A 24258-nucleotide genomic window follows, 5' to 3' on the forward strand; every position below is an offset into this window, starting at 1 on the left:
GAAAAGCTCTCAGTTTTTCCCCATTGAGAATGATATTCGCTCTGGGTTTTTCAAAGATGGCTTTTATGATATTGAGGTATGTACCCTCTATCTGTACAATGTGGAGAGTTTTAATCAAGAAAGGATGCTATACTTAGTCAAATGATTTTTCTGCCTTTATTGGGAGGATCATATGGTTCTTGTCCTTTCTTTTATTTATGTAGTGTATCACATTGATTGATTTGCAGATGTTGAACCAACCTTGCAGCCCAGGAATTAATCCCACTTGGTCGTGGTGAATAATCCTCTTAATGTACTATTGGATCCAACTGGCTAGTATTTTGGAGAGAATTTTTAAATCCATGTTCATCAGGGATATTGGTCTGTAGTTCTCCTTTGGGATGGGGTCTTTGTCTGGTTTTGGGATCAAGGTAATGGCTGGCCTCATAAAGAGTTTGGAAGTTTTCCTTCCATTTTGATTTTTTGAAACAGCTTCAGAATGGGTATTAATTCTTTTTTAAATGTTTGGTAGAATTCCCCTGGGAAGCCATCTGGTCCTGGGCTCTTGTTTGCTTGGAGATTTTTGATTACTGCTTCAATGTCCATGGTGGTAATGGGTCTGTTCAGGTTTTCTATTTCTTCCTGGTTCAGTTTTGGTAGTTTATACATCTCTAGGAGTGCACCCATTTCTTCTAGATTGCCCAATTTGTTGGCATATAGTTGCTCATAATATGTTCTTATAATTGTTTGTATTTCTTTGGTGCTGTTTGTGATCTCTCCTCTTTCATTCATGATTTTACTTACTTGGGTCTTTCTCTTTTCCTTTTGATAAGTCTGGCCAGGGGTTTATCAATCTTATTAATTCTTTCAAAGAACCAGCTCTTAGTTTTGTTGATCTGTTCTACTGTTCTTTTGGTTTCTAGCTCATTGATTTCTATTCTGATCTTTATTATTTCTCTTCTCCTGCTAGGTATAGGCTTTATTTGCTGTTCTTTCTCCAGCTCCTTTGGGTGAAGGATTAGGTTGTGTATTTGAAACGTTTCTTTTTTCTTGAGAAAGGCTTATAGTGCTATATACTTCCCTCTTAAGACTGCCTTTGCTGCAGCCCAAGATTTTGAACAGTAGTAATTTCATTTTATTTTTTTTAAGATTTTACTTATTTACGAGAGAGAGAGTGTGAGAAACAGAATGATAGGAGAGAGGGTCAGAGGGAGAAGCAGGCTCCCTGATGAGCTGGGAGCCCAATGTGGGACTCGATCTTAGGATTCTAGGATCATGACCTGAGCCGAAGGCAGTTGCTTAACCAACTGAGCCACCCAAGTGCCCCATGATTTCATTTTCATTTGTTTCCATGAATTCTTTAAATTCTTCTTTAATTTCCTGGCTGACCCATTCATTCTTTAGTGGGATGCTCTTTAGCCTTCATGTATTTGAGTTCTTTCCAACTTTCCTCTTGTGACTGAGTTCCAGTTTCAAAGCATTGTGATCCAAAAATATGCAGGGAATGATCCCAATCTTTTGTTACTGGTTCAAACCTGATTTCTGACCCAGGATGTGATCTATTCTGGAAAATGTTCCATGTGCACTTGAGAAGAATGTGTATTCTTTTGCTTTGGGATGGAAAGGTCTGAATATATCTTTGAAGTCCATTTGGTCCAGTGTATCATTCAAAGCCTTTATTTCCTTGTTGATCTTCTGCTTAGATGATCTGTCCATTGCAGTGAGGAGAGTGTTAAAGTCCCCTACTATTATTGTATTATTATCGATGTGTTTCTTTGATTTTATAATTAATTGGCTGCTCCCATATTAGGGGCATAAATATTTATGATTGTTAGATCTTCTTGTTAAATAGACCCTTTAATTATGATATAGTGTCTTTCCTCATGTCTTATTACAGTATTTGGTTTAAAATCTAATTTGTCTGTTATAACGATGGCCACCCCAGCTTTCTTTTGATATCCATTAGCATGATAAATGGTTTTCCATCCCCTCATTTTAAATCTGGAGGTGTCTTTGGTTTTAAAATGAGTCTCTTGCAGAAAGCATATTGGTGGGTCTTCCTTTTTTATCCAATCTGATACCCTGTGTCTTTTGATTGGGGCATTTAGCCAATTTACATTCAGGGTAACTATTGAAAGATATGAATTTAGTGCCATTTTATTGCCTGTAAAGTGACTGCTACTGTACACTCTTACCCTCAACTTTATGGTCAACTAATCTTCAACAAAGCAGGAAAGAATATCCAATGGAAAAAAGACAGTCTCTTCAACAAATCGTGTCGGGAAAATTGGACTGCCACATATAGAAAAATGAAACTGGACCATTTTCTTACACAATACACAAAAATAGACTCAAAATGGATGAAAGACCTAAATGTGAGACAGAAATCCATCAAAATCCTTGAGGAGAACACAGGCAGCTACCTCTTTTTCCTCAGCTGCAGCAACTTCTTGCTAGACATGTCTCCAAAGGCAAGGGAAACAAAGGCAAAAATGAACTATTGGGACTTCATCATGATAAACTTTTGTACAGCAAAGGAAACAGTCAACAAAACCAAGAGATAACTGACAGAATGGGAGAAGATATTTGCAAATGTCTTATCAGATAAAGGGCTAGTATCCAAAATCTATAAAGAACTTATCAAACTCAGCACCCAAAGAACAAATAATCCAATCAAGAAATGGGCAGAAGACACGAACAGACATTTCTGCAAAGAAGACATCCAAATGGCCAACAGACACATGAAAAAGTGCTCAACATCACTCAGCATCAGGGAAATCCAAATCAAAACCTCAGTGAGATACCCCCTCACACCAGTCAGAATGGCTAAAATTAGCAAGTCAGGAAATGACAGATGTTGGGGAGGATGCAGAGAAAGGTGAACACTCCTACACTGTTGGTTGGAATACAAGCTGGTGTAGCCACTCTGGAAAACAGTATGGAGGTTCCTCAAAAAGTTGAAAATAGAGCTACCCTATGACCCAGCAATTGCACGACTGGGTATTTACCCTAAAGATACAAATGTAGTGATCCAAAGGGGCACATATACCCCAATGTTTATAGCAGCAATGTCCACAATAGCCAAACTATGGAAAGAGCCCACATGTCCATCAACGGATGAATGGATAGAGGTGGTATTAATAATTTTATATTATTATTCTTTTATATTTATATAATGGAATATTATATCACCATCAGAAAAGGGAAATCTTGCCTTTTGAAATGATGTGGATGGACTAAAGGGTATTATGCTAAGCAAAATAAATCAGTCAGAGAAAGACAATTATCATATGATCTCACTGATATATGGAATTTAAGGAAAAAGGCAAAGGATCATAGGGGAAGAGAGGATAAAATGAAACAAGATGAAACCAGAGAGAGGGACAAACTATAAGAGACTCTTAATCTTAGGAAACAAACAGCATTGCTGGAAGGGAGGGTGGGGGGGAATGGAGTAACTGGGTGATGGACATTGGGGAGGGTGTGTGTTGTAATGAGCACTGGGTTCTATATAAGACTGATGAATCACAGACATGTACCCCTGAAACAACTAATATATTATATGTTAACTAATTGAATTTAAATTTTAAAAAATGTCTATACTACCCAAAGGAATCTACACATTTAATGAAATCCTTATCAAAATACCAGCAGCATTTTTCACAGAACTAAAACAAAAAATCCTAAAATATTTATGGAATCACAAAAGGTCCTGAGTAGCCAAAGGAATCTTGAAAAAGAAAAAGAAAAAAAAAAAAAACTGGAGGTATTACAATTCCTGATTTCAAGTTATATTACAAAGTGGTAGTACTTAATACAGTATTGTACTGCTATAAAAGGAGACACAGAGATCAATGGAGCAAAACAGAAGACCCAGAAATAAAACCACAATTATATGGTTATATATAACATATAACAATTATATGGTTAATTAATCTTTGTCAAATGAGAAATGAATATACAATGGGAAAAAGACAATCTCTTCAACAAATGGTGTTGTGAAAACTGGACAGCAACATGCAAAACAAAGAAACTAAATCACTTTCTTTCTCCATACACAGGAATAAACTCAAAAGGGATCAAAGGCTTAAATGTGAGACTTGAAACCATAAAAATCCTTGAAGAGAGCCCAGGCAGTAATTTCTGTGACATTTGGCAGCAACAACTTTTTTCTAGATATGTCTCCTACGGCAAGGGAAACAACAGCAAAAATACACTATTGGGAGTACATCAAAATAAAGGTTTTTAAAATGGAATATTATTCAACCACAAAATATAGAATGAATTCTTGCCATTTGTACTGGTGTGGATGGAGCAAGACAGTATAACACTAAGCAAAGTAAGTAAGTCAGAGAAAGGCAAACACCATATGATCTCACTCATGTGTGGAATTTAAGAAACAAAACAAATGAGCAAAGGAAAAAAAGAGTAGAGAAAGGGAAACCAAGAAAGGGACTCTTAACTATAGAGAATAAACTGATACTTACCAGAGGGGAGGTGGGCGGGAGTATGGGGGAAATAGGAGATGATGATTAAAGAGTACACTTACCATACTGAAATAAAATGAAATGTTTAAAAAATATTTCCTATAAAGCTACAATAATCAAGACAATGTAGTAGAGAAACAATAGTCATAGTTCAATGGAATCAGAAAAGAAAGTCCAGATACAGGTCCACAAAAATATGATCAATTGATTTTTTTTAATTGAAGTACAGTTGACATGCAGTGTTACATTAATTTCAGAAGTTTTTGTTTGTTTGTTTTTTGTTTTTGTCAGTAAACTTTTGACAAAGATGTAAAGCCAATTCAATAGAGAAAGGTGAGTCTTTTCAACAAATGGTGCTGGAACAACTGAATATACACATGCAAAAAAAGATAAGCCTCAACCTAAACTTTTCATTGTATACAAAAGTTAACCCAAAGTGAATTATAGACCTAAAAGTAATGCTATAAAACTCATAGAAGAATATATAGGAGCAAATTTTCATACCCTTGTGTTAAGCAAAGACTTCTTAGATTGGCATCAAAAGCATAATTCATAAGAGAAAAACTCACTAAATTGGATTTCACCAAAGTTAAAGTTTGTTCTACTAAGGACACCATAAATAGAATGAGTAGACAAGCTGTAGTCTGGCAGAAAATATTTGCAAATTGCATATCTGATAAAATACTTGTATCCAGAATACATTAGAACGCCCAAGGGCACCTGGGTGGCTCAGTCAGTTAAGTGTCTTCCTTTAGCTCAGGTCATGATCCTGGGGTCCTGGGATCGAGCCCCATGTTGGGATCCCTGCTCAGCAGGGAATCTGTTTGTCCATCTCCCTCTGCCCCTCCCCCCTGCTTGTGCTTGCTCTCTCTCTCAAATAAATAAAATCTTTTAAAAAATAAAATTAAAAAAATAAAAGAACTCCAAACCTAAACAATAAAAAAGCAAACCCACTTTTTCAATATGGACTAAAGATTTTAACAGACAATTCACTAAAAAAATAAATATGTGGCAAGTAAGCACATGAAAAATGTTCAGCATCATGAGTCAGGGACATTCAAATTAAAATCATGAGATACTATTAAATATCTATTAGATTCAAAATAAATAGTAATCAAATCCTGACACTACCAAGTCCTGACAAGGATGAGGAATAGTTGGAACACTCTATCATTGCTGTTAGAAATACAAAGTGTGCAGAGCCATGTTTGAAAATAGTTGGGCAGTTTCTTATAAAGTTAAATATATACTTGAGAACCATCAATCACACTTCCAGGTACTTGTCCTAGAGAAATTAAAACATATTCACACAAAAGCTTGCATGCAAATATTTATTGCAGCTTTATTCATAATTGCCCCAAACTGGAAACAATCCAGGTGACCTTAACTGTTGTATATCCATACAATGGAATACTACTCAGCAGTTAAAAAGAGTGAATATTATATTTGTAACAAGATGGATGAATTTTAAGTGCATTTTACTAAGTAAAAGACCCAAAAAGATGCATAATATACTATTTCATTTATGATTTTATGGAAAAGACAAATCTATAGGGGCAATGGATGCCAGGAATTAGTACTGAGAAAAGGGTCTAAATACAAAGGGGAAACATGGGGAAATTCTTTATTGTGTTGTAATTGTTCTTTATCCTATCAGCAGTGATGATTACAAGAATTCATGCATGCATTAAAACTCAGAACAGTACACCAATAGAAAATTTAATTGTAATGTATGTCAACTAATAGCAATAATGAAAAATTTTTAAAAATCCAGACAAATATTAGCACTGGAACTCTGACATCATGATGGGCAGGTTGGACATGCATGTCCAGAGAAACACTTCAATCTCTTTAGTAGATACTTTCTTAGGAGGAAGGATAGCATTACCTGTCAGGCTAGGAATCACTAAGAGGTTATATCCAAAGAAAACCCTATCTATTAGCAAGTAGACATAACTTGCTATGAATAGGGAAATAGGGAATAGTCACTGAGAGACCATATTCACTGGTTATCTGTCCTTTATAGACCTTCCTTCAAGTCCCACCAAATGTGCATTTGTATAGCTATATAAAATATGTTGATGTTTTTCAATGTCATTCTTTAGGAGAAATTACTTGTGAGTAGAATAACCATGACTACATTTCTATTTTCTTCTTCTTCTTCTCCCCTTTTACTTATTTAATTTTATTTCTTACAGCTTTATTTAAATTCCAGTTACTTAACAAACAGTGTAAAATCAGTTTCAGTTGTACAGTAGAGTCATACAACACTTTCCATACAAAACCTGGTGCTCATCACAACAAGTGCATTCCTTAATCCCCATCACCTATTTAATCCATCCTCCCAACCACCTTTCCTCTGGTAACCATCAGTTTCTTCTCTATAGTTAGAGTCTGTTTCTTGGTTTGCTTCTCTTTCTCTTTTTTACCCCTATGCTCATTTGTTTTCTTCAATTCCACATATGAGTAAAATCATATGGTATTTGTCTTTCTCTAACTGACTAATTTTGTTTAACATAATACTCTCTAGCTACTTCCACCTCATTGCAAATGGCAAGTTTTTATTCCTTCTTATGGCTGAGTAATATTCCATTGTGTATATGCATGTATATATATATACACCATAGAATATATATATATATGTATGTGTATATATATATATGTGTGTGTGTATATATATATATATATAACGGAATATATATACACAGCTTCTTTATGCATTCATTAGTTGATGGACACTTGAGCTGTTTTCATAGTTTGGCTATTGTAGATAATGCTGCTATAAACATAGGGGTGCATGTATCACATTGAATTAGTATTTTTATTCCTTGGGTAAATATCTAGTAGTGCAACTGAGGGATACTCTACAGAGTAGTTCTATTTTTAATTTTTTGAGGAAACTCCATACTGTTTTCCAGAATGGATACACCAGTTTGCATTCCCATCAACAGTGTAAGAAGGTTACCCTCTTCCTCCACATCCTCACCAACACTTGTTGTTTCTTGTGTTTTTGATTTTAGCTATTCTGACAGGCATGAGGTGATATCTGATTGCAGTTTTGATTTGTATTTGCTGATAATGAGAGATGTTGAGCATCTTTTCCTGTGTCTGTTGGCCATCTCTGTGTCTTCTTTGGAAAGATGTCTATTCAGGTCTTCTGCCCATTTTTTAATTGGATTATTTGTTTCTGGGGTATAGAGTTTGATAAGTTATTTATGGATTTTGGACACTAACCCTTTATTGGATATGTCACTGGCAAATATCTTCTCTTAGGATGCCTCATAGTTTTGTTGTTTCCTTCACTGACAGAAGCTTTTTATTTTTTATTTATTTTTTTAAACTATTTTTATTATGTTATGTTAATCACCATACATTACATCATTAGTTTTTGATGTAGTGTTCCATGATTCATTGTTTGCGTATAACACCCAGTGCTCCATGCAGAACGTGCCCTCTTTAATACCCCATCACCAGGCTAACCCATCTCCCAACACCCCTCCCCTCTAGAGCCCTCAGTTTGTTTTTCAGAGTCCATAGCCTCTCATGGTTCATTTCCCCGTCCGATTCCCCCCCTTCATTTTTCCCCTCCTGCTATCTTCTTCTTCTTCTTCTTTTTTTTTAACATATAATGTATTATTTGTTTCAGAGGTACAGATCTGTGATTCAACAGTATTACACAATTCACAGCACTCACCATAGCACATACCCTCCCCAATGTCTATCATCCAGCCACCCCATCCCTCCCACCCCCCACCACTTCAGCAACCCTCAGTTTGTTTCCTGAGATTAAGAATTCCTCATATCAGTGAGATCATATGATACATGTCTTTCTCTGATTGACTTATATCGCTCAGCATAATACCCTCCAGTTCCATCCACATCGTTGGAAATGGCAAGATTTCATTCCTTTTGATGGCTGCATAATATTCCATTGTGTATATATACCACATCTTTATCCATTCATCTGTTGATGGACATCTTGGCTCTTAGAAGCTTTTTATTTTTATGTGGTCTCAATCATTTGATTTTACTTTTGTTTCCCTTGCCTCATAACACATATCCAGAAAGAAGTTGCTATAGCTGATGTCAAAGAAGTTACTGCCTGTGTTCTCTTCTAGGATTTTTGTGGTTTCAAGTTTCACATTTAGGTCTTACAACCATTTTGAATTTATTTTTGTGTATGGTGTAAAAAAGTGGTCCAGTTTCATTCTTTTGTATGTTATTGTCCAGTTTTCCCAAATCATTTGTTGAAGAGACTGTCTTTTCCCTTTGGATATTCTTTCTTGTTTTGTCGATGATTAATTGGCCATATAGTTGTGGGTTCGTTTCTGGGCTTTTTATTCTTTTCTATTGATCTATGCATCTATTTCTGTTTCCAGTACTATACTGTTTTGATTACTACAGCTTTGTAATATAGAAATCCAGAATTGTGACACCCCCAGCTTTTCTTTTCTTTTCAATATTGCTTAGGCTATTTAGGTTCTTTTTCCATACAAATTTTAGGATTGTTTGCTCTTGCTCTGTGAAAAATGCTATTGGTGTTTTGATAGAGATTGCATTAAATGTGTAGATTAATTTTGGTATATAGACATTTTAACAATATTTACTAGTGATTGTGGTGAGTGAGTTTTTCATGTATTGTTGCATTCGGTTTACTAGTATTTTATTGAGATTTTTTGCACCCATGTTCATCAGGGATATTGGCCTGTAGTTCTCTTTTTTAGTGGAAACTATCTGGTTTTGGTATCAGGGTAATGATGGTACCTCACAGAATGAATTTTCAAGTTCTCCTTCCTTTTCTATTTTTTTGGAATATTTTGAGAATAATAGGTATGAACTCTTCCTTTCAATCTGCAGGTATCTTTAGGTCTAAAATGAGCCTCTTGTAGGCAGCATATAGATGGGTCTTTTTTTTTTTATCCATTCTGATACCCTATGTGTTTTGATTGGAGCATTTAGTCCATTTATATTCATAGTAATTATTGATATATATGTATTTATTTAGTCATTAATGTTTGGTGGAATTCAATGGTGAAGCCATCTGATCTTGGACTGTCGTTTGTTGGGAATATTTTGATTACTGATTCAGTTTCTTTGCTGGTTATTGGTCTTTGCAGATTATTTCTCCCTGTTTCTGTTTGATAGTTTATATGTTTCTAGAAATTTATCCATTTCTTCCATGTTGTCTTACTTGCATATAATTTTTCATAATATTCTCTTATAATTGTGGTTCTGTGCCATTGGTTGTTCTCTCTTCTCATTTGTGGTTTTATTTATTTGGGTCCTTTCTTTTTGATAAGTCTGGCTAGAGTTTTATCAATTTTATTATTTTTTTCAGTAAGCCAGCTCTTGGGTTTGTTTTTGTTTTTTAGTTTGTATACCATTTGTTTCTGCTCTAGTCTTTTTAAATTCCTTCCTTCTGCTGGCTTTGAGTTTCATTTGTTGTCCTTTTCTAGCTGCTTTGGTGTAAGGTTAGGTAGTTTATTTGGGATTTTTCTTGCTTCTTAAGGTAGGCCTGTATTGCTATATACTTCCATCTTAGGACCACTTTTGCCACATCCCAAAGTTTTGGACCATTGTGTTTTCATTTCATTTTCATTTGTTTTCATGTATTTTTAAATTTCTTCTTTGATTTCCTGGTTAACTCAGTCATTGTTTAGTAGCATGTTGTTTAAATTCCATGTATTTGTGTTCTTTCCAAATTTTTCTTGTGGTTGACTTCCAGTTTCATAGTATTGTGGTCAGAAAAGGTGCATAGTATGATTTCAATCTTTCTGTATTTGTTGAGGCCTGTTTTGTGACCTAATATGTGATCTACTATGGAGAATGTACCATGTGCACTTGAGAAGAATGTGTATTCTGCTGTTTTAGGATGGAATATTCTGAATATATTTATTAAGTCCATCTGGTCCTGTGTGTCATTTAAAGCCATTGTTTCCTTGTTGATTTTCTGTTTAGGTGATCTGTCTATTGTTGTAAGTGGGGTGTTAAAGTCCCCTACTATTATTGTATTATTATCAATGAGTCTCTTTATACTTGCTATTAATTGTTTTATATATTTGGGTGCTCTCAAATTGGGGGAAATGTATTTACAATTGTTAGAATATTCTTGGCTGCAGATTTTCCCATTCAGTACTTTGAATATATCATGCCACTCTCTTCTGGCTTGCCAAGTTTCTGTTGAGAAATCTGCAGCTAAACTTATGGGTCTTTCCTTGTATGTTAAAGACTTCTTTTGTCTTGCTGCTTTTAAGATTTTTTTTTTTCTTTTTCACTATACTTTGGAAATTCAATTACAATATGTCTTGTTGTTGGCAGGCTTTTGTTGATTTTGAAAGGAGTTCTCTCTGCCTCCTGGATCTGGATGTCTGTTTCCTTCTGCAGATTAAGGAAAATTTCAGCTATTATTTCTTCAATAAATTTTCTGTCCCCTTTTCTCTTTCTTCTTTTCTGGGGCTCCTATAATATGAATGCTATTATATTTGATGGAATCACTTATTTCCTTAAGTCTATTCTCATGTTCCATAATTCTTTCTCTCCTTTGTTTGGCTTCATTATTTTTCATTATTTTGTCTTCTAGGTCACTGATTTGTTCCTCTGCTTTCCAGCCTGCTGTTCATTGCACCAAGCCTGTTTCCAGTCTTGTTTACTGTATTATCCATCTCTGACTAATTCTTTTTTAACTCTTTTATCTCTGTGGTAAGAGTCTCACTGATATTTTCTATTCTTTTCTCAAGCCCAGTGAGTATCCTTATGATTGTTGCTTTAAATTCTCCATCAGGCATGTTACTTATATCTGTTTCACTTAGATCTATGGCTGTGGCCTCATCTCGTTCTTTCATTTGGGATATATTCTTCTGTCTTAGCATTTTTTATAAATCTCTGGCTTCTTCTCTGTGTTACAATTGCCATTTATGTCTCCTGCTCCTGAAACTAATGGTCTTATGAAGAAGAAGTTTTCTGTGCCCAGGACCTGGTGTTTCATGGAGTGTTTCTGATATGTGCTGCGGGTGTTCTGCAGTCATGTTTTGGCTGCTCTTTCCTTCAGGCCAGTTGTCTGCAGAGGCTCTCCTTGCTTACTGTGGGCAGTGTTTGGTCCCTGGCCTGAATGTGGCAAGTTTTAACTGGGTGTGCTCTAGTCTGCTTGTGAAATGAGACCTGACATCACCTCCACTAAATCTGAGGCCCTGCAAAACTCTCTGGTTGGGAGACTGGTGTGGGCAGTGTTTTATGCTGGTTCTGGTGGAGGGGGTCATGGCGCTTGGTCTAAGTCAAGCTTGACTGAGAAGGGCAGTCGTGCCAGAGTGAAGGGTGGGGGGATTGGCATAAGCAAGTTAGGCAGCCAGTTTTGGTGCTTCACTCCTTCTCACTCTTGGCTCTGTTTTTATGCTGAGTGGCAGGGGAGGGAAATGGCACTAGTCAGCTTCTTTTTTTCTGGAGAGGCATCTATGTGAACACTGCCTCTCAGAGAGTGGCTTTAAGAAGAGTCAATAATCTTCCCCCTCTATGCCTCAGGCATTCTTCAGATCTTTGTTGCAGAGCTATCTATCCCGGGGTTTTTTGTTTGCTTTATCTCCTGGAGCAGGGCTGTGCCCTCAGGGTTCTATCCCAGCCAAGCCCACTGATCTTTAAAACTCCAGGTTTCAAGCCCTTCTGGTTACAAGGATTCTGGTACTTCAGCCCTTTTTGATTTCCATGCTGATGGTCTTGTGCTTTCCCCTGTTTGCTCCACTCTCTCACCCTTTTCTGCCACCAGGACTCCCTCCCCACTGCAGTAGCTACAATCTCTTTTTCTCCTAAACCACATCGCTGCACTTTCTACATTCTTTGATATGGCCTGTTTCTCCCCTTAAGAGTTTTTCTGTCAGTCTGCAGGTAGATTTCTGGGATATTTAGGATAATTTGGTAGTTTTCTATTGGGTTCATGTGAGAAGAGAAGCCAAGGGTTATTCTACTCTGCCACCACTGTCCTCTCCTCCCCCTTAAAATTAAAAACAAAACATGAAATCTCTCATATATTTCTGCACAGGTAATTCTACAACATATTAGAAATGATTATAAATGCATACATTAGTCAGAGATGCTACAGTTCATCCTTAGAATACCCTGCTCAATTTTATGATTTAAACTATTAAAAATATGGTAATTATTCATGGTCTTTTCTGGTTCCATACAAATTTTAAGATTATTTGCTCCATTTCTGTGAAAAAAGTGGATGGTATTTTGATAGGGATTGCATTAAATGTGTAGATTGTTCTAGGTAGCATTGACATCTTCACAATATTTGTTCTTCCAGTCCAAGAGCATAGAATGTTTTTCCATTTCTTTGTGTCTTCCTCAATTTCTTTCGTGAGTATTTTATAGTTTTCTGAGTACAGATTCTTTGCCTCTTTGGTTAGATTTATTCCTAGGTATCTTATGGTTTTGGGTGCAGTTGTAAATGGGATCGACTCCTTAATTTCTCTTTCTTCTGTCTTGTTGTTGGTGTATAGGCATACCACTGATTTCTGTGCATTGATTTTATATCCTGCCACGTTACTGAATTCCTGTATGAGTTCTAGCAGTTTTGGGGTGGAGTCTTTTGGGTTTTGAATAGAGAGCCCAGAAATGGACTCTATGGTCAACTAATCTTTGACAAAGCAGGAAAGAATGTCCAATGGAAAAAAGACAGTCTCTTCAACAAATGGTGTTGGGAAAATTGGACAGCCATATGCAGAAGAATGAAACTGGACCATTTCCTTACACCACACACAAAAAGAGACTCAAAAGGAATGAAAGACCTAAATGTGAGACAGGAGTCCATCAAAATCCTGAAGGAGAACACAGGCAGCAAGCTCTTCAACCTCAGCTGCAGCAACTTCTTCCTAGACATATTGCCAAAAGCAAGGGCAAAAATGAACTATTGGGACTTCATCAAGATAAAAAGCTTTTGCACAGCAAAAACAGTCAACAAAACCAAAAGACAACATACAGAATGGGAGAAGATATTTGCAAATGACATATCAGATAAAGGGCTAGTATGGTGATTAACATAATGTAATAAAAAAATAAAATAAAGGTTTCATTCTTTTGTAAAAAAATGGTAATTAGTTACTTTCTTTTTCAGGCAATGTTAAATGAAGCAAATTAATTAGGGTTCTAAAAATTCCTATAGATTTATTATAACTATTAAAATCCTTCAAAGACAAATAGATTTTCAAAATGGGCCTTCACCTTTCTTTTTAAACATGGCATTTGTTTTTTGCTTTGTTTTTTAATTTTAAAGATCTAATTTTTTTTTATTAGTTTCAGAAACAGAATTTAGTGATTCATCAGTTGCATATAACACCCAGTTTTCATTACATCAAGTGCCCTCCTTAATGCCCATCACCCAATTACCCCATCCCTCCACCCACCTCCCCTCCAGCAACACTATATCTATTAAAGAATGAAATCCATATTTGAAAACTTTTCAGTGGAGGAAACTCCAGGATAAGAGAGTTTCACTAATGAATTCAATCAAAATTCAGGGAACAAATAATAACAAATCTATAGAAAACTCATTTAGAATGTAGAAGAGGAGGGAACAGTTCCCAACTAAATGTTTTAAGAACTTTATTGAAATAAAATTCACATACCATACAATTAAACCATTTAAAGTGTGCAATTCTATCCTTTTTTCCCCAAATTTTTATTTAAATTCTAGTTAGTTAACATATAGTGTAATATTGATTTCAGGAGTAAAATTTAGTGATTAGTAGGGCTTAGGCATTGGTATGACATATTAATTGTTTCAATAATTAGGTCTTTGGAGTAAAAACCTATAAGGAAGGGTATCCCTGTTAGTGTTAGGCTTCCGATGATGAGTGAGGTTGTGGTGAATGGTAGTACTTTGAGTAGGCTGCCTATTTTTTGAATGTCTTGTTCATTATGTAGGTTGTGGAAAATAGATCCAAAGCATATGAGTAATATGGCTTTGAAAAAAGCGTGTGTACAGATATGTAGGAATGCTAGGTATGGCTGGTTAATGCCAATTGTTACAATTATTAAGCCTAATTGACTTGAGGTGGAGAAGGCAAAAGTTTTTTAATATCATTTTGGGTTAGGGCACAGATTGCTGTGAATAGTGTTGTGATAGCTCCTAGGCATAGTGTTAATGTCTGGATATTTTTATTGTTTTCTATCCGTTGGTGGAAATGAATTAGTAAGAATACTCCTGCTATAACTGTTGTGCTTGAGTGAAGTAGGGTTGAGATGAATGCAGGGCCTTTTATAGCTGAGGGAAGTAACTCATGGAGGCCAAATTAAGATTTACCAGTGATGGTTAGACATCCAATTAGGGGGAGATTTAAGTTTTCAAATTTAGTTCTAAAGATCTGTTGAAAATCTCATGAGTTTAGGTTAAATAAGAACCATGTTATGGATATAATGAACAGTACATCTCCAATGCAGTTATATGATTGCTTGGAGAGAAGCAGTATTTGCATCTGTTTGTCCATACCATCAAATGATTAGTAGAAATGGTATAATACTTCCTTCTCATCCATTGAAAAGTTGAAATGGATTGTTGGTGGTAACTAGAATTAATGTAGTGATGAGGAATATGAGCAGACATTTGAAAAAGTGGTTGATATTGGGATCTGAGTGTATATATTATATTGAGAATACTATGACTGATCATGTAATGATAAATGCTACTGATATAAAGTTGGTTGAGAAGTAATCCAATTTAAAGCTGAATGACAATTTTAGAGTCTGGATTATTATTCAATGTCAGTTTGAAATAATTATATTTTGGCCTGAATAGATGACCATTGTTGTTGGAATTATACTGATGCTGAAGGCATACAAAATGGTGGGTTTTTTTACATAGTGTGGATATAGGTTTCTTTTTATAGACATGGGAGGTAGTTATTATGACTGGTAGAGTTGATATAAATAGGGATGTTAGTATGGAGGAAGTGAACTGTTATTACTTTTAGAGTTATACCAATTTTTTGTTCCTATGACCAATGGATTACTTTCAGCCTTTAAAAGTTGAAAAAGCCATATTTTAATATATGGAGGCATGAATTAACAGTTCTTTTTTTTAAGTTTTTATTTTAATTCCAGTTAGTTAACATGCAGTATTATATTAGTTTCAAGTATACAGTATAGTAATTCAGCAGTTCCATACATCACCCTATGCTCCTCACAAGTGCACACCTTAGTCCCCATCACCTATTTAACACATCCCCCACTCCCCTCCCCTCTGGTAATCATCAGATTGTTCTCTATAATTAAGAGTTTGTAATATAGCTTGAAATCAGGCATTTTGATGCCCCCAGCTTTGGTTTTCTTTTTCAACAATCCCCTGGCAATTTGGGGTCTTTTCTGGTTCCATACAAATTTTAGGATTGTTTGTTCCAGCTCTGTGAAAAATGTCAATGGTATTTTGATAGGGATTGCATTGAAAGTGTAGATTGCTCTGGGCAGCATAGACATTTTCACTATGTTTATTCTTCCAATCCATGAGCATGGAATGTTTTTCCATCTCTTTGTGTTTTCCTCAATTACTTTCATAAGTGTTCTGTAGTTTCTAGAGTATATTCTAGAGTATATTTACCTGTTTGCTTATGTTTATTCCAAGGTATCTTATGGTTTTTGGTGCTTTTGTAAGTTGAATCAATTCCTTAATTTCTCTTTCTTCAGTCACATTGTTAGTGTATAGAAATGCAACTAATTTCTGTGCATTGATTTTATATCCTGCCACATTGCTGAATTGCTGTATGAGTTCTAGTACTTTGGGGGTGGAGTCTTTTGGGTTTTCTACATAAAGTATCATGTCATCTGTGAAAAGAGAGAGTTTGACTTCTTCTTTGCCAATTTGAATGCATTTTATTTCTTTTTGTTGTCTGATTGCTGTTGCTAGGGCTCTAGTACTATGTTGAATAATAATGGTGAGAGTGGTCATCCCTGTCGTGTTCCTGACCTTAAGGGAAAAACTCTTAGTTTTTCCCCCATTAAGAATGATAGTCACTATGGGCTTTTCATAGATGACTTTTATGATATTGAGGTATGTTCCCTCTATCCCTATATTTTGAAGAGTTTTAATCAGGAAAGGATGCTGTATTTTGTCAAATGCTTTTTCTGCATCAATGAGAAGATCATATGGTTCTTGTCTCTTGTATTAATCTGCTCTATCTTGTTGATTGATTTGCAAATGTTGAACAACCCTTGTATCCCAGGAATACACCCCACCTGGTCATGGTGTATAGTCCTTTTAATGGACTGTTGGATCTTGTTGAGTATTTTGGCATCCGTGTTCATCAGGGATATTGGTCTGTAATCCTCTTTTTTGATGGGGTCTTTGTCTGGTTTTGGGATCAGGGTAATGCTGGCCTAATTAAGAGTCTGTTTCTTGTGAATTAACAGTTCTTGCATACTTTTTTGGTAAATAAGAAATATTGATTTTCTATTATTAGATTCACAACCTAATGTTTCTATTAAACTAAATAGACCTTTTCACAACCTAATGTTTCTATTAAACTAAATAGACCTTGAAATTATTTTACGGTCAAGTGATAAAAGTAAAAGAGGCAGATGTGTAAGGTTATTAGGGTATTTTCTCAGGTAAAGGATGGTTTGATATTATTAATGTAATATGTGCATTTGCTTCATTGGGTTATAATTAGTATATAAAAATTATAAGACAGTGAAGATAATGTTAATCCCTATTAAGATAATGGTAATGTTGGATCATGAGAGTAAAGATATTACTACAAATAATCCTCTGATTAGGTTAATTGTTGGGGATAATGCTAGATTAGTAAAGGTTGCTAGAAATCATCAGGCTGCCATTAGTTGAAGAAACCTTTGTATTCCATGGGCTATAATTATAGTTTGACTATGTACTCATTCATATTTAGAATTTTCTAGACAGAATAGTATTGATGATGTAAGGCTGTGGGTGATTATTAGAGCTGTAGCCCCCATGTAGCTTCATGGTGTTTGAATGAGAATAGTTAGGATTACATAGGCTATATGACTGACGGATGAGTATGCAATGAGAGATTTTAAGTCTGTGTGATATAAGCAAATAGAATTTGTTATAATTATTCCTCACAATGATAATATGAGGAAAAGATATACTATGTGGTTTGTTAAGGGGTACAGTATTGTTGTTATTCATAATATTCCATATCTACTTAATTTCAGTAGTACAGCTGTGAGTACTATTGAGATGGCAATAGGTGCTTCTACATGTGCTTTTGGTAGTCAGAGGTGTAGTCTGTAGAGGGGTATTTTTTACTATAAATGCTATTATATATGCTAGTCATAGGTAAATGTTAGACCAAGAGTTGGATACTGGTTGGGCTCAATATTGTACTATTATGAAATTTAAAGAACGTGTAAGATTTTGAACATATCTCAGTGCAAGTGGGAGTGGTAGTGACCATACTAGTGTGTAAAATAGGAAATGGAGCACTGCGTTTAATTTTTCCATTTGGTTTCTTCATTGGGTAATAATGATTAGAGTTGCTACTAGTATAGCTTCAAATAAAATATAAAACAAAATTAGTTCTGTGGCAGTAAAAGTTATAATTAGGAACAATTGTAGTAAGATTAACATTGTAATATACAAATTTTTTTTGAGCTGGGTTTTCTTTTGGTAAGTGGAACTGGTTGGCTATAAGTATTAGTGAAAGAAGTCATGTTGTTAGTACCCGAAGAGGTAAGGAATAAGGAATCAGAAAAGAAATGAAAATTTGAGGCTGTTCTCATTAGGTTGGTTTTGGTATGATAGACCAATAAGGCTAATTAATAACCTATGAGTTGTTGTGTTGATTCAGATTATGTTAGTTTTTGATAATCATGTTAGTGATACTAGTATGACAGTTAGAATAATAATTTATAACATTGTAAGAGGCTGAGATTTTGTACATATTTCTGTAAGTGTTGGGTACTATTATTAGCAGGGATAACCCGTAGAGTGGCTTCACAGGCTGCGAACACTAACAGGATAATAGGCACCATGATAGCTAGTGTGAAGTGGATATTTATAATTGTTACGATCACTATAATAAGTAGTGATAGTATTATGCCCGCTAGACATAATAAAGATGATATTAAATGGGATTGATATATTAATAGTTCTATAAGGAATACCCTTAATGTTAGAAAAATATTGATGTAGACTAGGGACATTTGATAATTGTGACATTAAGCATAATTTGAGTGGAAATCATTTGTTTTAATTTAAACTAACTATCATATTTGGTTCATTCCAGTCCTTTTTGAGTTCATTCATAGGCTAAGTGGTAGTAGGCCTAATAGGTTTGTTGGGCTGATAAGTAAAATGAGTAAAAAACAAAAATAAACAAATAAATAAAAATTAAAAGAAATAATATGAGTATTAGGGTTCAGGTTTATCCTTTGTAATTATAAATAGCTATTATTTGTTTTGATGTCAGTTGAATTAACCATTGTATGGAGATTAGGCAATTATCAATTTGTCAATTAGGTGTAGGGAATAGAAAGCTTGGAAATATAGTAATTACAATCACAATGGGTAGTCTTATTACTGTTGTGAAAGAGGCAAACAGATTTTTGTTCATTTTTTTCTCTCAAAGGATAAGGTATTTCAGTATTTTAGTTGATTTTATTTCAAGGTTTCATGGATAAGTACATTTTGAGAACTTTAGTTGAAATATAATGAATAGTACTATAGTTATTGATATAACAGTAATAAATCAAGTTGATGTTATCTAGTTGTGGCATTCCATTAAGGAGTTTTAAACTCTCAGTCTTTACCTTAAAAAGTAAATGTTTTATAGCTTTTCAATGATATTACATTATGGATGCAGATTATTTTTTTAAATATTTCATTCAGGAACAATTGGTAAAAAACTATAATTTGACCCACAAATTTCTGAGCATTAGCCATAATATAGTCCTGGTCATGTAGCTAGTAAGGTTGCTTGATTCAGTTTTCCAGGAATGGTGTCTGTTTTCAGGCCTAGGAAGGGAACAGCTCATGAGTGTAAGACTTCTGATGAAATTAGTACTCAGATTATTATTTCTACAGGTAAGACAACTTGGTTATCAACTTTTAATAGTCATAGCTCCCCTAGTTTTAGTTCTTGCATGGGAATTACATAAGAGTCAAAGTTGAGATCTTCATGTCTGTGTATTCATAGCTTCAGTATCATTGATGACCCATGGTTTTTATTATTAATAAGGGCTTATTGATCTCATCTTGATAAGGAAATATCTGTGTCCTAAGATGGCCAACCAAGCCAGCAAGGGAATCCCAGCCCCTGCCCTGGGGCTCTTTCGGGTTCTTCTCTCTGCTCTGCTTCCCATGCGTGCCAATCTGGGTTCCTCTCCCTGCCCCACTTCACTCATGCACCAAGAGTGCCCAGTATGTGGAAGTAGAAGTGTATAAATTACCCCCTTTGTTTGTGCTCAGGGCTCAGACCTTTGGAGATCACTCTCCTCTGAGCCCAACGGCATTAAATAAAACTCCTCTCCTCCAAGATCTCTGAGTGCTGCTTGGCTCTTCCGCTGGGCAATCCAGTCCAGGTTCTGTAACAATCTGTTACAGAAAGAATTCATAGTGATGGTAGAGCAATTAGGACTAGGGTAATGGCTGTTAGGATAGTTTCTACTTCTTGTGCATCCATTATACTTGTGGGAATTAATTTAGTTGTTAGTATTAATGAAATAATAAAAAGGACTAAAGAGCTGATTAAGATGATTATCAACATGTTATGACGAAAATGTGTTCTTTTATGATTGGAGATGTTGATTCTTGGAAACCTAATTTAAAGGGGTATGCCATAGAGATATAAAGGACTTCAACCTATAATTTAACTTTGACAAAGTTTTGTAATTTTTACTAATATCTCATTATTGAGAAAGACATATGGTTATGGTGTTGGTTTGAAACCAGTTTGAGAGGGTTTGACTCCTTCCTTTCTTATTTTAGATTTATGTAAGTGGATTCTTCAAATATCTGATATGGAGGAGGGCATCAGTGCAGTTATTTGAGTTTGGTATCAATCACTTCTACCACTGCTACTTCTTGTTTGGATGCAAAGGCTTCTCAAACTATAAAAATTATTAATATTACTGCTGTTGATGTGATGAATGAGCCTGTAGGTGAGATGGTATCTCATGTTGTGTACACATCTGGATAATTGGAATCAAGGTATTCTTGATTAGCCAAGAGAGTGTTATGGGAAGAAGGTTATATTAACCTCAACAAACATAATTGTGAAGGGAAATTTTCCTCAAATAGAATTTAGTGTGCAGCCTGAAAATAGAGGGAATCAATGAATGAAACCTCCAATAATAGTGAATACTGCTTCTACTGATAAGACATTGTGGAAGTGTGCTACTATATATAATACGTGTCATGGAGGACAATATCTAGGGATGAATTAGCCAATACGATTCCTGTTAGACCCACCACTGTGAATAAAAAGATAAAACCCGGGGCTCATTTTGTGGCTGGTGATCATTTGATGTTGCCTCCATGAAAGGTAGTTAGTCAACTAAATACTTTTACTCCTGTTGGGATAGCGATAATTATGGTGGCTGATGTAAGGTATGCTCATGTGTCAATATCCTACAGTAAATGTGTCATGTGTCAATTTGCCTACAGCAAATATATGGTGAGCTCATGCAATGAAACCTAGGAATCCGATGGATATTATGGCTCAAACTATTACTATACATGCACAAGGTTCTTTTTTTTTTTCTCCTGAATAATAGGTGACAATATGTGGATAATTCCAAAACCAGGTAAAATTAGGATATATATTTCAGGGTGTCTGAAGAATCAGTATAGATGTTGTAGAATGTGTCTCCTCCTCCTGCAGGGTCAAAGAATGCAGTATTTAGGTTGTGGTGTGTTAGTAGCATAGCAATTCCAGATGTTAAAACTGGAAGTGACAAAAGTAAAAGAATGGCTATAATTAGGACAAATCAAATGAATAAAGGTGTTTGGTATTGGGATATAGCGGGGGGCTTCATGTTGATATAGTAATGAAGTTGATAGCCCCTAAAATTGAGGATACACCTGCTAAGTGAAGGAAAAAATTAGATCTACTGATGCTCCTGTGAGTCCTAGATTGCCAGCTAAGAGGAGGATATACAGTCTGACCAGTTCTTGTGTCTATTTTAACTATGGATGTTGTAAGAGTAGAAATGATGGTAGTAATAGTCAGAAGCTTATATTGTTTATTCAGAGAAATGCTATATCAGGTGCTCCAACTATTAGTGGTACTAGTCAGTTTTCAAAGCCTCCAATTATAATAGACATTAGTATAAAGAAAATTATCATGAATGTGTGTGGGCAGTCACAATTACATTATGAATGTTGTCATCTTCCAGTAAAGCCCCAGACTAACCTAGTTTGTCATGGATTAGAAGGCTTAGGGTGGTTCCCACTATTCCAGCTCATGTACCAAATAGAAGATACAGGTTGCCAATATCTTTATAAATTGTGAAAAATAATCAGTGTTTTATGAACATAGGTAAAATGGTTGAGGAAAACATTAGACTGTAACTCTAAAATCAAAGGTTGAGCCCTCTTTTTGCCAATCTCTGTACTGAATAATTATATTGAATTGCAAATTCAACAAAGCAGCTTCAATTCTGCCAGGGTTTCTCCTTCCTTTTTTCCCCTAGACTGCTGGAGAAGTAGATTGAAGCCAGTTCATTAGAGTTTTTAGTCGTTAACTAAAATTTCATGGGGTAGAAACCCATCAATCTAGTAAGGATTTAGCTTAATTAAAGTGTTTGATTTGTATTCAGTTGTTGTAGGATAGAGTCTTGCAATCCTTATCTTTCTCAGGAATTAAGTGAATTACTCTTGCTTAGGGTTTTGAAGGCCTTTGGTCTTTTTAACCTAAATTTCTAGTCTATATTGATAGTACTGATGTTAGTGGGAGTGTTATTGCTGAGGTTACAATTAATGGTTATAAATAAATTAATTGCTCTGTTTTCAAACTATCATTTTTTTGTCTTATTGAGGGGAATATGGTTAATAATGTAGAATAAACTAATCATGTAAAAGTTGAGTAGTGCTATAATGGCTATTAGGGTTGGTATAATAATGAAATCATTGTTTTTAGTTTCTTTTTTCTTCAAGTTTTTATTTAAACTCCAGTTAGTTAACATACAATGTAATATTAGCTTTAGGTGTAGAATTTAGTGATTCAACACTTATATACAACAGCCTGTGCTCATCACATGTACCCTCCTTAATACCCATCACCTATTTAACCCATCCCACCCCCACTCCCATCCACCTCCCCTCCATCAGTTTGTTCTCTATGGTTAAGGGTCTATTTCTTGATTTGCTTCTCTTATCTCCACCTGTGTTCATTTTTTTTCTTAAATGCTACATATGAGTGAAATCATATGGTATATGTCTTTCTCTGACTGACTTATTTCACTTAGCATAATATTCTCTAGCTTCATTCACATCCTTGCAAATGGCAAGATTTCATTCTTTTTTATGGCTGGGTTATATATATATATATATATATATATATATATATATATATATGCTACATCTTCTTTATCCATTCATCAGTTGATGGGTATTTGGTATTTGGGCTCTTTCAATAATTTGGCTATTGTTGATAATGCTGCTACACATCAGGGTGCATATACCCCTTTGAATCAGTATTTTTGTATCTTTTGGGTAAATACCTTGTAGTGCAATTGCTGGATTGTATAGTAGTTCTAATGTTAACTTTTTGAGGAACCTCCATACTGTTTTCCAGATTGGCTGTACAAGTTTGCACTCCCACCAACATAATGAAATCATTTTTGTTAATTCTTGAATGATCATTCATTTGGATAGGAACTCTGAGAGAGGTGGGAGGCTTCCTAATAATAACACTGTGGTAAGGATAGTGTGGTAATTAAGAGTATTTTATTTAATGTATATGATAGTGATACTGCTGTGGTGGATAGATTATGTATAAATAGTATAAATGTTGTGAGTATTATTATGATATAAGTTAATAGGTTTAAGATTATTATAATGGTATTATAAATTATAATAGCTTTTATTCATGCTATATGGGTGATTGATGAGTAAACTAAGATTTTCCATAATTGAGCTTGATTTAGTCCTCCTCATCCTCTGGTTGGGATTGATGTAATGACTATGGTCAGTAGTAAGTTTGAGTTACTAGGAGATGAGTTTTGGTATAGGACAAATATTGGTGCTATTTTTGTCATATTAGTAGAATTAATCCTGAAAATAATGGGAATCCTTGTGTTGTTTTGGGTACTCAAAAGTGGAAGGGGGCAGTCTGAATTTTATGGTTACAGCTATTGTTATTATAGTTGATGCTACAGGGTTAAGGATTTTTGAAATTGTTCAAAAGGCCAACAATGGTCATGTGCGACAATAACTGGATGAGTTGGGGCTAACAGATGCCTCCTCAAACTAAGAACACACATAAGGGAATAAGGGTGACCTCTTGTACTGTTTCAAAATGTCCATTTAATAGTAAAGACACTGACTTACTTTGAAAAAAGTAAGAGTCAAGATATTCATACTTGGTTTAGAAGCCTGGTGGGGTAGTAGGTAAAGAATTATTGTAAGTGCAAATAATGTGGGTGCCAGTGAGGGCCATGTGATGGTGATGACTTCTGGTCCTGTCCTAGGAAACTGTGGCAGATCCTTAGGGCCAGATGGTTTATAACTGACTCAAGGACTAAATAAAATGGAAAAGCTACATCCAAGCTCTCAAAATGGACTAGAAACAGAAAGCATGAGGTGCTTTTGCTTTGTGGCCTTGGAATA

The 24258-nt window shown here is 35.1% G+C and overlaps 1 pseudogene; it reads right to left on the reverse strand.

The window, feature by feature from the left end:
- Positions 1-20406: 20406 nt before the first annotated feature.
- Positions 20407-21965, reverse strand: LOC123848030 (cytochrome c oxidase subunit 1-like; annotated as a pseudogene).
- Positions 21966-24258: the final 2293 nt, after the last annotated feature.

The sequence above is a fragment of the Mirounga angustirostris genome, unplaced genomic scaffold, assembly GCF_029215605.1.
Source record: "Mirounga angustirostris isolate CCGP_5_RB_7025 unplaced genomic scaffold, mMirAng1.0.hap1 SCAF_11, whole genome shotgun sequence".
Taxonomy (NCBI): Eukaryota; Metazoa; Chordata; class Mammalia; order Carnivora; family Phocidae; genus Mirounga; species Mirounga angustirostris.